General features: G+C 36.1%; 1 protein-coding gene across 2 annotated transcripts in view; it reads right to left on the bottom strand.

Annotated features, from left to right (window-relative positions):
- The window catches only part of MTPAP (mitochondrial poly(A) polymerase), a 190,205-nt gene that overhangs the window by 61,334 nt on the left and 114,507 nt on the right, over nt 1-14,364 (bottom strand). The window lies entirely within an intron of this gene.

The following is a 14,364-nucleotide window of genomic DNA, read 5'->3' as shown; positions in this document are numbered from 1 at the left end:
AATGTGTCGGCTGTGCTCGTAGCTCAACCAGAACACGGGGAAGACATACTCGTATGTAGTGTCGTCATGTCGTCCATTTGTCGTTACCACTTCTTGAACGGACATCAAATGCTGGTTCTTACTCAACTACAGTATTATGCGTCGCTCTTGTACTTCAAATTGAATGAATGATGAGTAAATAGGTAAAAAAATATACAAGACATTTGGTTTGTAATTTGATACTTGTTCACAAATCTGGATTATCTCCGCTTAGGAGTTATTTTTCATATGTGGATATAGATGAAAAGTATTCTTCTGGAAATCTGGGCATTTACAGGCCTAAGACTTTCGATTTCTAGGGGGTGGTGAAAATAAATACTAGGAATTCTACACTCTAATGCTTATTTCATATTACCCTGGACTGGTCCCTGAAGTGCAGGAGTGATCACCTTGCCTTCATGTTAGTAACGATCAAGATAAAACAGCGCAGTGCCCTATGCACCATTGGGTGCGGCTCAGGATTAAAAGGAAAGAAAAATTATTATGTATTAAAATTTGAAAGATTTTTGGATTTTCATTTAAAAAATTATGCGGTCTCAAATAAATTGGTGGTATTTACCAAATAAATCTAAAATTAAAAATTGATTGATATTAATTACCACAAGGTGACTGCCGAGCCGAATCCATCCATGACAAGATATTTGGTATTAAATGGACCAAATTCACTAATACCATATACTATTTCTGCCATGATGACGTGGCCAAATTACGATATTTTCATTCCTACCAACCTTCATTGCCCATTTATGTATAGATTAATTAATAGTTTCGTTACTGAGTGACTGGAAAAAGCCCATTGTCACATGAGACGTTTTGAGGAAGTCTTGCTAAATTTGGCCAAATGGATTTTAGCTTTATTTATGGATTTTTATTGTGTGTTTCTTCGCAACCATTCACCTGATTAAACCGACTGCGATCCAATCGGGGTCAAGGATTCGTGAAGTAATCTACTTACATAAATAATATTAAATACTCGTCACTTGTTTTGGTGGAAAATTTGGAAACCAAATTAGATAGTGCGTTATCAACAGACGTATTACCGAATCCACGCTCACTTTTAAAATGTTATTTTCATTTTTTATCGAGATACCGGGCTGGGTACAAACATGGCGTACCTACCTCCACCAAATTGAAAGCTGTCCCACCGCATGCCCAGATCTGATACAGAAGCATCTAGGCTTCCTGACAGATCTGCTATTGAAAATGTAAAACAACATAAAATTGTATCCCGATTTTACTGTGAATTTACATTTAAAAGCTTTCAATATACCTGTCACTGCCAATCTAAATAATACAAGATTGTAAGTCCATCAACAAATTTTCTAGAAGTTCCCCAGTGTAGGCAGTGAAAGGGATTAGTGTTTAGTTCAATTAGTCAGCTAGATCCGATTACGACTCGACGTTGGCCGGTACATAGACGCCCACAACCCCGACCAGCACAGCAGACAGACACGGAACAGTGCAGACATTTACAGAAAATACCTCCACCAATAAAGATATTTCATTTGGATATAATACTACTACTACTACGATCACGCCGTTTCTCCGCAGGGGTAGGCAGAAAGGATGGAACGCCTCCTTCACATCCATACATCTAGTCATACATGCTCTCCGATTACGCAGACTTTTGACACCGCCAGATTTGAGGTTCTGATTGATCTGATCGTGCCAAGTCTTTTTTGGTCGTCCTCGTTCAGTTTTCCCTCATCCTGTATAAAGTATTTCGCAACATAATTTTCTCTTAACCCAGGTAACACACCTGGGTTAAGAGAAAATGACTCCTATAAGGTCCTACGTACATTAAATAGCAACATAACTTTCTTTAAATCTTAACATTTGACGTCATTAATTTTTTTCTTTAAACGCCGTTTTTGTTTTGACAAAAAATAGTTTTTCTTTGAAATAAATATATGATTTTGAAAAAAAAGAGTTATTCAAAGGTAAGGAGTTAAAAATATAAATGAAAATATTTTTTCTATATATTCTAAAAAAAAAAATAGCCCGAACACACGACAACCCCTCATCTAGGCCTTAAAGTGAAAACGTCCGGCTCACAGAGCTACCCGACGCTTACTCTATTATATTATTACGAGTAAGGCCTTAATGTGTAAAGTTACGCAAACCTGAATCCATATACACACATGGGCAATGGTGAATACGACATTAAAACAATAAAGATATATTTTATTAAACTCAATTGTAATCTTACAAAATATCTTGGGATTAGTGAAAAAAACACTTATCACCATAATGTAGATAATAAAAATCATACGATATTTAATATGTTACGTAGGTACCTACATATTTATATATTTTTCTTTGAAAACAACCTGGTTTAAGAATTATTATTTATCTCTTATCACTCACTCCTTTCAAGAACGTCATAAATCAAAATTCGTCAATTTTCAGTTGTGTATGTTTTCGGAATGCCCGAAAAACGTACTATATCCCAGCAAAAGAGGCACATTTTTAACTTAATATTTACCCGCTACAGGGCAGAAAGTGTTGTTTTTGTTAAGGTATTGTTTAATTATTTTTTTTTAATATAATAAATATTTTTAAAATGGAGAAGAAACCTTTAGGTTTTACCTTAAAAAATCTGTTGCAAAGTAAAAAGTTCTATGTACAAGCGGCTTGATGTTTATTTTTAATAAATTGTATTATATTTTTAAACTTTAAAAACGTTCTCCTGAAAAATCGAGTTTTTTTTATTTATGACGTTCTTGAAAGGAGTGAGCGTTATATATTTCGTCTTTATCGGTTTATACTAATTGAATACAAATGTATTCGTAATAAAATTGCCTCCTTTTTATCTTTGTTTGCTATTAATGAATTATTTCGATTTAATATCTTGATATTGGACACAATAGCTACCTAAAGTTGGTAATTAAACCCCACCTAAATAATGTCTGAGAACTAAAGTACAGTAGAACCTCTCATAACGAGCACCTCTCAAAACGAGTAATTCGCATAACGAGCAAAAAATGTGAAAAAATTGCTCTCAAAACTAATCTCAAAACTATAAGGAATCCACATAGAACCTTGTTTCCCCAACGCGACAAAATGTCAAATATGATTGACGTGAGTCGCCATTTGCAAAAATTATAACATCTTCCGATAGGGTGATATTTTTCGCCAGTCTGTATTTAGTAATCAGAATAAAATTTGCACACTAAATACAAACACGTATACGTGGTGCTCTTAAATTGACAATAGATGGTGCTAGTATCTCTTTTTTCGCTATTTCAACAAAAGCTAGTGAGAAAAGATGTTTCTTTTTTCATTATTTGTATACAAACAGACGTTTACATTTTACCTCGTTACTAAAAGTCCGTATTATAAAGATTAAGGCGATCTTCACCCTTCATTTTATCATGAATCCTATCCACATATCATTTTTGACATCTCAAAATAGATGAAGACGAATATGGAAGTCTGGGCATTTACGGGGCTTAGGACCGTCCTATGACGGTCCTAAGCCCCGTAAATGCCCAGGCTTACATTATCTTCTTCATATATGTTGAGATGTCAAAAATATATATACTTATATTCCTATAATTGGAGATAATCCAGATTTTTTAGTAAGTATTTGGACACCGAAAATATTGTAAATCCCATACACATTTACCACAGTTAAAACTAAGATTTATGTTGTACATTTCGACATCTCAACATAGATGAAGAAGAATATAAAAGTCTTAGAATTTACAGGGATTATGACCTGTCATAGACTGGTTAATTGATCACTTTATACACGAGTAACATTCACCATTCTACCCATGATTGACAACCACACTACTCAAATTCTTGGAAGTTCTATATATATACATACAATACAATTTCGAAAAATTTTGGAACTCATATACAGAGAGTCATATTTAGTAGAGTCTCGGTTATCCGACCTTTGGTTATCCGATCTTCGGTTATCCGACCTTCGGTTATCCGACCCTCCGAGTTATCCGACCTACCAGGGCAATACCCCTTTCTCTTACTCGACTGCACGCATTATATTCGCGCGCCAGGCGACAGTCCTCAGTCTTTACTTAGCTCCTTCGCTGGGAGGACGTGGTGCGCATTGTTTCCTTAATAACAATAATAATAAAATTGGATAACTTATATAGCGTTATTTTCGTAAAAAATACCTCAAGGGCGCTTCACGGTGAATGAATTGGGGAAAATTTCTTTGTTTCGTTTCTGTCCTTTTGTTGGACTGTTGGTTGTGTTTTGATTTTGTCGTCTTAAAAAATTGTAGCGATGGCTTCAAAACGTAAAAAGGTGGTTGCGTCAATGGAAGAAAAGCTGAAAGCCTTGAAGAGATTGGACAATGGTGAAACTTTATTAAAAGTGGCACGAGATTATAACGTAGGAAAAACGACGGTAGGAGACTGGAAGAGGAATCGCCATGAAATCGAAAAATGGTGCTCTCAGCGAGTCACGCCAACTGCTTTAGAAGATCGGAAGACCATGAAAAAATGTGAATACGAAAAAGTAAGCGAAGCTTTGTACCTGTGGTTTACGCAACATAGAGATAAAGGCGTACCAATATCAGGACCAATCTTACAAGAAAAAGCCTTAAAGTTCCGAAATGAACTGAACGAAGGTGAAGCTGATTTCACAGCTAGTGTAGGTTGGCTCGACAGATGGAAGAAAAGATACGGAATTCGGCAGCTTGATATCTGTGGCGAGAAGCTTTCAGCAAAAAAGGTAAACAAAAGACGATCACGGACTTTTTTACCCAAGCTTAAAGCTAAACTTATTTAGTTTGGTAGTTCACTGCATTGTATGTGAGTATGTGCCTACTGTAAAACATGTTTTATCACTTTGCAGTAAGTGCATTTTGATGTTTTAGTTCGTTACATTCAGTTATGTTACATGTATATTAGGCCGGGCCGTTTTCATTTTTATTTGATTTCTTAATGGGCACAGCGGGTCAAAAGGTGCCAAATGGTCCTTTAATTATATGTGTAAAATATCAATTCATTATGATATCACTCTCTGCCTCCGGATTGATTGTCAAAGTATATTTTTTTCTTGATTTTCGAGGTAAATTCTAGTTTGGATTCCAACCAATAAACATAACTTTTTTTATACTTACGTTATGATTTCAGACCTATGTTAGGGTGTTTAAGGGGTGGATGGGTCAAGTTGAGGAATACCAGCACACTTGCGAGTACTTCCTGTACACGTTTCAAAATTTTTGCCATGGATCCTACTCGTACAAAGTGAAAATGCCGGTTGTTTGATGATTTAAGCGATATTAAATATTCTCAATATTATTAATATTTAAAGCATGGGTGGCCAACATTTTCAGCAGCCGGGCCAGATTTTAGAAATCAGATTTCTTAGCGGGCCGTAAAACAAAATTTCTTTTGAAATATATTGTTTTTTTAGAAAGATATTACAAAAATATGAATCAAACATATTTATAAGATAAGAGTTAGGCAATACAAAAAATAAAATAAAATAAATATTTTCATTTGTGAGATATCCGATTTTGTTTGTCAGAACTAAGTGCATCAATGTTGATACGTTAACGATTGATGCTGTTGCTACACGCAAACAGTTTTCCAAATGCTCATTAGTGATTCTTGTTCTCATTTGAGATTTAATATGCTTCATTCGACTAGTATCACAGCTACTGTATAACTAGCTTTTACATAGCATTTTGACTTTAAGTCGCTTTAGCACTCAGTTATAGCAGCTTGTATTCTTATCAATGTGTATTTAAAAGTAGATCGCAAAATGTTGTGATTGTTTGTTAACACGAATATACCATAGAAGAAATTGTCACGATAGTGAGATACTTCCGTATATGGGAAATGATACAAACTACAAGTAAACCCTGAAGGACGTAGAGCCCCAGGCAGACCTACAAAAAGGTGGAGAGATAGTTGACAATCAAGATCCCAAGAGTGACAGGCGGAGGCACAAACAGATCCTGAGGATCTATAATAATAATAAGAAGAAGAAGACTATGAAAATACGAAACACATCAGTTACCCCTAGCTCTAAGTACGACAGTAAACATGCTTGCGGCGCATAGCTCTCCCCACCCGCGTCGTGTGTTGTCGTTGGTCTGTTTCCTAACGGCATTGCTCCATCGTCCGCCACTATCTTCGCGTCAAATCAACCTTGTGACGTCAGCCCGCTTAATATCGGCCATGACGTCAGAGCTGGCTGCCACTAATGCCGGTTGCATCACGCCTGTCTGCGACGATTCGGCTTCCTAAATACTACACTGGGATTAGCCACAAGTGACAGCGGACATCGTCACCAGTCACGAAGGTCGGCTGTTGGGAATGTATATAAGATAACGCGGTGGAGGGAATTATTTGCTCACGATCTTCGCTTACGTCCTTTTTGGAAAACCTCAATGTCGTTAGTGATATTTTCGGTTTCGATTAGAGGTTAAACCCCTTAACGTTTTGTGGTAATAATACGACATTCATACCCAAACAATTTATGATAATAGTAATAGTATGTTTATATATAAGTATATACAATAGGGAAACCTTATCAAATACAGGAACTAAAGTATTTTATATTAGCTTTTAGCATTGTCAACTTTGTGGTATGGTAGTATAACACTCTCCTTATCACTACTATTATACTACTTTAAAAAACATTATTATGGTATTACACAAAGTGAACGATGAATGATAAGGACAGTGTTATGAACTAAAGTATTTAAGTCATATCCATAATATAGTTAATCCGTTTTAGAATCCACGTTATTTGAATTTTATGTTGTGTACGCCACTTATACTCCCTACATGAAATAAGGGGAAAGAAACAAGTAGGTACATAGGAACAAAACCGCAATCGCATACAAAGGAATAAGGAAAAGCAGAGAACAAAGGGTTCATTAAATAAGAAAAAAGCGAGAATCATAAAAATGCCAAATGCGGGGAGACGTTTAACTCTGCGGTTTGTGAGGAAAGACACTGAAGCTCGCCTTAACATTTTGACAACATTTTGAGTGTGTCCAAATACTTGTTCGCAAAATCTGGAAAAAACAAACAAGTATTTGGACACACTCAAAATGTTGTAAATAAATTATCTGGTCAAATTATAAGCTTAATAATAAAAATGAAGATGGTATTTTCTGGCGTTTCTCATGTGTGTGATTATAATTCAGGATTCGGATCTCACATACTAATATAAGAGTTTCTGCTCAATAAAAAGCTTCTTGACATCTCACCAATAGATGTCTCTAGTGAAGTTCTAGTGATTCATGAACAAGGTTTCTAAATTGATTAATATATATAGAACTTCCAAGAATTTGAGTAGTGTGGTTGTCAATAATGGGTAGAATTGGTGAATGTTACACGTGTGTAAAGTGATCACTTAAACCAGCCTATGACGGTCGTAAGCCCCGTAAATGCCCAGACTTCCATATTCTTCTTCATCTTTGATGAGATGTCAAAAAATAATATTAACATTTTGAATTAACTGTGAGCATTAGAAATTTATAAATATTATCAGACGACTCAACTTCTAAATGATTTTTTTTAATCATCCCTATCAGAGAACAGGAATAGATTGACTAGCTAAGTACTGTTTCACTTACACTGAAATCACTGCCTGATTGGGTAATCAGCAGGGAAAATTCTCTAGAAACAAGAAGTTCTTCTTCTTCTTCTTCATGAGCCCTCTGTCCTCTACTGCTGGATATAGGCCTCTTCCCCTTCTTTCCATTTTCTCAGGTCGGTTGCTGCTTGCACCCAGTTTCTACCCTCCACAGCGACAATATCGTCGAACCATCTCTTTTGGGGTCTTTCGACACCCCTTTTGTTCTCCCAAGGTATCCATTGTAGAATTTTTAGGGTTCAACAAGGGGTTACTGCAGATAATTGCCCACCATACTCTGAGCATGTAAAACACCAAATGGTAATTTAGTGAATATGTTGGAAAAAATAACTCTTGATCAGCAAGTACATAAAAGCTACCTCCTAAAAATCTTGCTGAACATTCTGTGATAACTAATGGCAACACTAATGGTTGTCGGGGTTCCTGAAGATCTAATTAAAAATATATATTAGATAGGCAGATGATTGCGTGATTGAATTTTCATGCGTGATTGAGAATCTCATGTGAATTCTTTGTTCGTGATTCTAGTTCGTTTCCGGCGTCACGAAATCGTGCGGATACATTCGAAGACAAAAACGCTTCTCGATCCTGTATCCCTATTCCGTATCTTCAAAGAAACTTGGATGTCGTTTTTATCGATGGCATTATCTTTATCTTATCTTATGTCTTATGATCAATGAGGATTGCTGCACCTAGATCAATCGGTAACTGTGCGACTATGGAGGCAGACAAATCTTTACACATTTACCCTACATCCTTACCCAACGGCACCATTGAAGACCTGATGGAGGCCATCGATGTTGCCACTAGACACTGGGTTGCCAAAATCTAACGCTTAAGTACGCGATAAAGTTTGTTTTTCTTTTACGATTCTTTGATTCTTGAACATCATGGCTTAAGGTTCTGGTCTCTTTTGCTTCTACATACATATAAAATAGATGGCTTCTATTCATTTCGAAAGCTCTTTAGCTCACGGGAAAAAGAGACCCTTGTTTTCCTGATTACATTATCTATCTTGTGGAGATAATGTACCCACCCATTCGTCTTCATTCTGAACCATCTCACTAGATGACTAGCCTCTTCTTATCCTTTTATTAGTTGGAGGAGTACCATAAGCACCTAAAATTACTACGTATTAATCTGTTGTCAAGTGAAGGTCCTCTTGTGACTAACGACATAGCCGAGCCATCGTATAATTCACCGCATTGTTTAGATCTCTGTGTACCATATTATAGTCTAAAACATTATAGTTCACGTCTGAACTAGTCATTTGTGGAGCGTTTTCCAGGGAATTGTGAGTTTTCGACGCTTCACCCTATTTCTCTATTTCATTTAACACTTTTTTAAAAATAATTTTAATAAAATATTTGAGTCTTATCACACGCGTTATATTTATAATACCTGTGCGATATTTATCTTACAGATATTTCCTCATATTAAAAATACATATTAAATCAAATAAAACTAATCCAGTCAGAGATTTTGGATATAAATTCAGCTGAACAAATTAGTGTACATACTAGTGTGTATTACATAATCCCATACGGTTTAGGTACATGTACACCATATCGTGTCTTATATGTAATATTTCAACCACTACCCACTATCGAAGTACCCTTTAACAATCACCGTTAGCACGCCATATCGTGTGCCATAACGACTAATCATTTATGTCCACAACGTAATAATACTACCAATTTAACATTATTTATCACGGCTATTACTATCGGTTTTCGAATTTTATTATTGGTCATTGATTACTATTTTTGTTTTGGTTACTAATCTGGTCAAATGCTCTTTTTGCACATTACATAGAAACCTCTTCCAACCGCATTCCTGAATCTGATAAAGCAGCATCTAGGCTTCCTGACAGACTTCTCTTGGATAGCAATTTTATTTTATGAACTAAGTGGAATGTGAAATAAAATTATAACTCTACTTTACTGTGAATTTACATGTTACTGCTAATCCAAAAAAAAAACAAAATAGTAAAACCACCACCAAGTTTCTAGGAGAGCTCTAGAAAGGCATTAGTAGTTCGTTAATTAGTCAGTTAGTCAGTTAGATCTGATTCCAACCCGACGTTGGCCGGTACACAGACGCCTCCACAACCCCGACCAGGACAGCAGACAGACACGGAACAGTGCCAAGGCATTTACCGAAAATATTCACTCATCGCTTTTCCCACTTAACCATTATTCAATGACATTGTATTACGGATTGTTTTCACACGTTTTTTTTCATGACACAAACCTATTTGCAAACGATGGAGAAAAAAACAACCCTCACAACCTAGCATCAAGTCCTAACCACGACATAGAAAGACAACAACACAATGCAGCACATTACATGAAGAAAAGACCCTTATGATGCAGCACCTTCGATCAATCATAATCATTTAGAAATCACAAGTACAACGTCCATCAGCTCTTTTTGCACAGGATGCCAGGACTCACGCCTTTTATCCTCTATTTTTTTACTTCCTATGACTAGTTTAGTTCCTCGAACGTCGACGATCTCCGCGCCACACATCTCCTAATATTTAGCAAACACGATATTCATTCGTTCTTTTCCTTTCCTTCCTATATGTATTTCTCTATAATATAACTTGTAATATGCTGGACCGATCTAGTTTTATTTGTATTTTTACGAATGTCACGAGCTCTTATTTGTAGAGCCACAAGTAATCCACACGATCGAAAGGTTAAAAACCTCATAATGCCGCAGGGAAGGGTGTGAGATTGTGGATATTTATTATTAATCTCTGGTCACGCAATACGCAGAGAGATGAGTAACGTTTAGTGATGTTGATGCAGTCCATTGTCACGCAATGTATATAATTTACGATCACCTACTACAAGTTTCCGCTATCTCGGCTACCTCTTACGTGACTCGAGCCTCACGCCACCCCTCGCTTACGACGTTCACCCTTAACTATTATGGCTCTGCGCTCCTGGCATAAATTCATTAAATTTATTGCTCGAATAATTAAACGGTAGGCAATTGTCTAATGTCCTTCCAGCACTTAGATTATGAGACACCTACTGGGAAAAACTAAATATCGATGGCTTATTTTTCATCTATTCAATTCTTAGACTTCGCTAGAGAATTAATAGATTTGCATTCTAAATCAGGGATATCTATTGTACAATTCTACTATCATCCCAAAAGTTTGTGTAACTTATCGATATAAACAAATTAGGTCGATGCACATATTAACTATTTACAGTTAGCTCGGTAATTAACACATTGTATTAATTGCTAGACTTTTTGATAGGTAATATAATTGCATCAATGACAATGTCTCACTGTTGTACATTATATTAAAATTTTGTTAGTTTGTCCGAAGATCAACGTGAACTGAGGGCGTTTGTGCATTACCCGTAATTTTACCGTCCGGCAGTCCGCTTTTGAAAAATGAAAGCGACTACGGCAGTTTAGCGTGATCGAATTTACGCGTAACGTGTTCACACACCGATCCGAAGAAAGATGGACAAAAGCACAAGCCAATCATCGTTTTAAAACGCTAACTGACGTGCCGTACGGTAAAATTCCGTGTAGTGCACAAACGCCCTAAGGTGTCATCTATGTGTGGCATGCATGGTGCAATGGTTGTGATGTACAGTAAAAGCTCGTTAATTTGAATCTGTAGAAATCAAAATTACAAAAATAAATATAATTTCTAACAACATTTTGAGTGTGTCCAAATACTTGTTCACAAAATCTGGATTATCTCCAATTACAGGAGTTTTTTTCATATTATTTTGTAACATCTCATCAAAGAAGAAGAAGAATATGGAATAATGGGTAGAATTGGTGAATGTTACACGTGTGTAAAGTGATCACTTAAACCAGCCTATGACGGTGTCAGCCCCGTAAATGCCCAGACTTCCATATTCTTCTTCATCTTTCATGAGATGTTACAAAATAATTTTTAAATTGGCCGACCGGAAAGCTTTTTATTCAATAACTTTTCATAAATAAACATCTTTTAGAGTGTATGTCAGGACAGAAGAGTGTGGCGTTCCATCCTCTCTGCCTGCCCCTGCGGGGAAACGGCGTGATGGTAGTAGTAGTAGTAGTAGCTTATTATTATATCTCACTTGGAAATTTGCGTCTACCCAACTATGCCACGGCGCCTGACTTTTAATTTAAATTGCATTTGACCTTTATTTATTTTATTTATTTATTTATTTGTTTTCATAATACATAGATACATTCCATATACATATTCATTTCATATACACATTTATTATACGTATTACGGCTCTTTAGGCACCTTAAACATGAATGAAGAAAATCTTTTCGGCGGCTGAACTTCTAGCCGCAACCGAAATCAGATTCAGCCTCGAGCTACGTCACATCTTGCGGCGAGTGACGTCACACCCGATTTTTGAAAGGGAGCTTGCGTCTGCGCACGATATATTTTGGTGATGTCACGCGCTCACCTCAGTGCTGTGAAGTTAGCACTGTAAGCGGTTCGTGGTGCTGTAGGGATTGCAAATGGCGGCGGGCTTTTGTTGATGCGTGTTTTGTTTTATTGTTTTGCTACAAATATATTACGTAAACAGTGAAGTTTATTCGGAAAGTTGTTAAGTATTAGTAAGTAAATTTCGTATTTATAACGCCACTTTAATGTTTATTTAAGTTTAAATCTTATTTGACGTTTCAAATGTATATTAATAAATTTGAATACAGGTAACCGTCGTTAAACGCAGGGATGTAGTTCCGAGAGTTACCGGCGTTAAAAAAATCGGGGTAAAATGAACACAAATAGTCAATATAAGGTTAGGGTCCATGTAGAAATTTTAAGAAAAATTTAACTTGCTAATTTGTTTTCGTGTTAAATAATTGTACCATAATTATTTTTCTTTTTCTCACCCTTATCCGCACCCAATGGTGAATAGGGCACTGCGTCGTATTGATGCAGTGTTATCTTGATCGTTACTTACATGAAGGCAAGGTGATCATTCCTACGCTTCAGGGACTATTCCAGGGTAATAAGAAATCAATATTATGTAAAGTATTTTATTAATAAATATTTTGTAAAGTATTTATTTTTACCCCCCTGGGAATCGAACCCGGGACCTCCAGCGCGGTAGCTAAACACGCTAACCATTATACCACGGAGTCGGTACAAAAATAATAATAATAATCAAAACGCTCTCAGGTGTAGATGCTTAATACAGTATTATAACACATTGCAGACGGACCACATTTAGTATTCACAAATTCCTAAGCATTATTATTTTTTTTTTAAACTTTATAAAATAAAACTTTCTTCAACCAGTTTCGACAAGATCTTGTAAGATTCGTCACCATCAGAGTGAAACATGTACATGTTTAACCCTGATGATGACAAACTTCGTGTCGAAACCGGTTGGAGAAAAAATATACCAACAAAGAAAGTGGTTAAAAACAAAGTTGTTTTATTTTATACAGTTTATAAAATGTGCCACAAAGTATCTGCTTAATACATTAAAGACGTTATTTCTTTATTTACAGGCGATTCAGCAGACCAACATGGGGAGATGTTGCAGCGTTCACGGGTGCAAGTCCAACTACCGCTCCCAGCGCGAGCGGGTGACCACATTCGCTCTTCCCAAAAATGATATTTTACGGACGAAATGGCTTCAGAGCATCAATGCGGATTTCTCGAGAATTAAAAATCCGTACGTTTGCATCAAGCACTTCGACGAGTCCTTGGTCGTGAGGAGCGACAGATGCACAGTGCGCGGGGTGCCCAGGGACGTGCCCCGGAAAATCCCTAAACTTCGCGAAGGTGCAGTTCCCACAATATTTCCAATTGTAACTGGCTATGTATCACTTAAAAGACCGGCCAAAGTGGATGCTGCGCAGGACAGTACAGACGAAATTAAACTAGAATGTGTTTCGCCGGAGACAACGTTACGTGGGGTTTTTGATTCTTCTCCGGGTCCAGAATGTTCATCTTTCCAGACAACACATAACGTAAGTTTTTATTATTATTTAAATTTTATTTAATATATCGATATTTATGGAGTTATGTGTCCCGATTTTTATACAATTTGTCTTGGACTAGAGCTTTGATCTTTCCCTTTTCCCCTTTTCATTCCTCCCGTCCATCTTCCAGGTATATATATTATATATGTATAATGTCATATGTGAACTTTTGTAAATGGAATGTTACAAACACCTGTTTTTTGTTACTCATTGTTGTAAATGTATTTATGTAACTGTAAAATTTCCAAAAAATATTAAATAAAATAAAATAATATAGTCATGAACTTTTTTCACACAATTTAATACAATTTCTATACATGTCTACTCCATACAATCTTATAATTTCATTTACGCTGAGCCTCTCCAAAAAAGAGACTGAGCTCTTGTGGTTGGAGAGGGACTTTTTTCTTCTTTTTTTAATACCTAGTGACAGTATTTGATAGTTATACATTTAAAAAATATATATTACTGGGGAACATATATTTTTATGCGGTGCGAGGGAACATGTATTTTTATCTAGTTTATTTTTTTATTATATGGTATGTACATATATATTTATAGTGTTCGATGAGTTTCTTTTTTAGAGTATTTGTGTTTTTGTCATTTTTAATTTATTTATATATTACATTTCTATTTCGTGAAATAATGCAAGGTTGAGATAAGCATTATCGATCAAACGAAGAAAGGTGTGTTGAGATGGTTTGGACATGTGGAACGTACGAGTGAGGAAAGAACGGTAAAACAAATTTATGA

Source organism: Brachycentrus maculatus, unplaced genomic scaffold (assembly GCF_059751285.1).
Source record: "Brachycentrus maculatus isolate JH-2025_06_01 unplaced genomic scaffold, ASM5975128v1 h1tg000242l, whole genome shotgun sequence".
In the NCBI taxonomy this organism is placed as follows: Eukaryota; Metazoa; Arthropoda; class Insecta; order Trichoptera; family Brachycentridae; genus Brachycentrus; species Brachycentrus maculatus.
The sequence above is the reverse complement of the archived record's forward strand: the minus strand, read 5'-3'. Positions and strand labels throughout refer to the sequence as shown.